This window comes from Theobroma cacao, unplaced genomic scaffold (genome assembly GCF_053813885.1).
Source record: "Theobroma cacao isolate CCN51 unplaced genomic scaffold, ASM5381388v1 tig011, whole genome shotgun sequence".
Lineage (NCBI taxonomy): Eukaryota > Viridiplantae > Streptophyta > Magnoliopsida > Malvales > Malvaceae > Theobroma > Theobroma cacao.
Window position 1 is genome coordinate 361,168 of NW_028291722.1, and position 3,259 is coordinate 364,426.

Sequence of the window (3,259 nt, forward strand, 5' to 3'; positions counted from 1 at the left end):
AACATTTGGGTTATACCATCTTGGGTAAGGAGGTTTCCTAGGCTTGGCAGGAATAATGGAGATCTTATGGTTTTGTACCAATAAAGGGAAAAGCTCTGCATAGGGCATTGGTAATGAATGGTACACTTTGGCTTTCTTTCTCCTGTTGCTTTGAAGGTAATCCGGATTAATTTCTTGGTCACCTGAAGTGGACATGTAAGGCAAAAGAGCTTGTGCAAGTGATGATTGAGTGAAAGGTCGAGGTAGATTATGGACATATGCTGATGGGTGTGAATGAGTGCCCCCAAGATCTCCTTCTATGTCACAAAATTTCCTTTTGTTTCTCTTTTCAAAAGCCATTGCTTGAACTCTTTTATCAAAAACATCATATTCTCGTTTGACAGGATCATTTACTCGAGAGTCTACAATCCTTCCTTTTTTTATTCCATCTTCAATCCTTCCCACGGAGAACACCAAATCCGCAAAATCTGAAGAGGCATTACCCACCAATTTGTTGTAATATGGAGGAGGAAGAGTATCAACAAATAGAGAATTTAATTCTCTACTAGTAAGGGGTGGTTGGACTTGTGATGCTGCTTCCTTCCACCTACAAGCATACTCCTTAAAACTTTCAGAAGGGTTTCTTTTCATGTTTTGGAGGGTTATTCGATCAGGAATTACTCCTAGCCTGTGCATGTATTGTCCCAAAAATGTTCGGGCCAAATCTCTCCATGTGCAAATACTATCTTTCTCCAGCTTGAAGTACCATTTAACCGCAGCTCCCTTCAAACTATTTTGAAAAAAATGAATGAGCAGTTTCTCATCATGGACATATGGAGCCATCTTGTTGCAATACATGATCAAATGTGCCTTAGGGCATTTAGTTCCATCATACTTTTCGAACTCCGGGACTTTAAACTTGGGTGGGATAACCACATTAGTCACCAAACTTAATTCCTTTGCCTTAACGGAATCATAGAGATCCATTCCCTCTATGGCTTTAAAGCGCTCCTCTAAAAGATCATACTTCTGTTGCATTCTTGATTTTTCTCTTGAACTTGATAAGTCAAGTGTAGGAACATGATTAGAAAAATTTACCCTTGGAATTTGCATAGTTTGCCTTTGTGTCGACGACTGACTTAATCCTCGAAAACTTGAAGATCCTTCGATAGTCACCCTCATTTCATTGGCATTCACCATCTCCATTAACTTTGCCAATTGTTTTCTCATCTCTTCTTGGGTTTTCTCCATATTTTCTATCAAATTTGATTGATCATCTCCCATAATTCTAGCTTGAGCCCCTGTATTGTGCCAATCGTAAGTGGGCCCCCTCAAGCTTTTCTTTTTTCACAATATATAATTAGAAAGAACTCTTTTATTCATGAAAATCAACAACAGTCTTGCTTCTTCTTTCACGGAATGTAGTAAAGTCCACTGATGCTACTTGCAACAAGGAAAGATGAATGATGCATGCATGTGTGTCCAAATCGAAGAATGTTTGAATGCATGATGGGATGATTAAATTTATGACAAGTGATTCGAAACACAAAGAAACTTGATTATGAATAATGCACCAACACGATTACATTTCAAACTTTTTTTTTATGGTTTTTTTTTTTTAAAAAACAACATTTAGGAAAATGTCTCAAAAGTTAACATATTTCTTCACAAACATGAACCTACTCTTACAATATTCAAAAAAAGTTAAAGATTAAAATGTCCTAAGGTCTTAACAAAAACTTTTTTTAAAAAAAAAAATCAGCCCAGTCAATCCTTCTTTCATCCTGACACTCAATTGTGCTCCCCACAACCATGCCCCATCATCTTTGTCGGCTCGAACCATTTGGCATCTATTAATGTTTGCACTCGATACTTGAATGCGTTACAATCTTCAATGGAATGTCCCACAACTCCACCATGATAATCACATCTTGCATTTAACTTGAACCACTTTGGGTATGGAAGCAGAAAGGGTTCCAAAGGCACCGGAACAATAAGATGATCATGAACTAATTGATAAAAGAGTTCTTTGTAGGTGACGGGCATAGGGTCAAATTGTTTTTTTTTTATTGTTTTTGAGGGGTGCCTAGGCTAGGAGTGGGGGTGATTGATAATTGTGCCTGTGGTTGGCTTTGAAAGGCCTGTTGAAAGGGAGGTCGAAAAGTGCTTGGACAGGAGTAAGAATTTGTCTGCAAATTGATTTTTGCGAGTTGAAAAGTGGTGGGTGGAGAATATGACCTTGGTTGCAACCCATTGTTCGAGGGTTTTGTAGCATCTGGAGATCCCATCTTGGTCATGAAACTTTTCAACTCAATCATTTGTGTGTTCAATTCATCCATCCCTTTTGCAATTTTTTTTCTAGACCTTGATCCTTACTTGAGCCACTGAGCAATGTGTTGGGTTCATCAAGGACAAATTGTTTTTTATTCAGTTATTGCTTTTGGTGTGGTTCGATTTGAAGTGATGGGAATTCTAGAAGGTGCTTTCCTTTGGCTTCGTTGAGACGTTCAACCATTTCCATCAATTTGACCATCTGTCCTTTCATATCTCGAAGTTCATGTCCAAATTCTTCTTGATTGTGTTCCAATGCACTTATCTTTGCTTCCAATTGATGTTCCATATTGTTCAATCCTAGCTTGGGTTCAGATGATGGCCCAAACCAAAATAAATTAGAAACAAAAATTTGAAACTTTACTAAAAATTTTTCAAAAAGGGATTTATTTTCTTTCCTATAAAGCTAACAACACTGTAGGGTTTCTCTTTATTAGAACAAATATGAAATGATTGCATGTAGATGATAATATGATATTTGCATGTATGCATGAAATGTTATGATGCCTTGATGCATGGATGGTATGAAATGAAATGGAAGACCATATTATTGGAAATCATGTATAGTGAGAGGTAGAAAACTTTATTCAAAACTAAAGTCCCTTTCTTTTTGTGGTTTTTTTGAAGAAAATGGAAGAAATAAAAAAAAAAACCTTTTTATGTTCTCTCTTCTTGCTACTTAAATGGAGAACCCTTTTATTTTCTTTTTCATTTCACAAGGAGCATCATTTTCTCTCATTTCATTTTTTTGTGAGAGAAGAAGCTTTTCTCTCTTTTTTTCATTTTTATGGACAAAAAGAACTAAAGACATCCTTTTTTTTTTTTGAGAAGACCTTACTCAAAGGAAATACCTCTCTTTTTTGTTTCCTTTCTTTATATTTTTATTTATTTTTTCACGAAAGAAAAAACAATCCTTCCTCTTTTTCATGTCTATCCTTTATTTTTACGA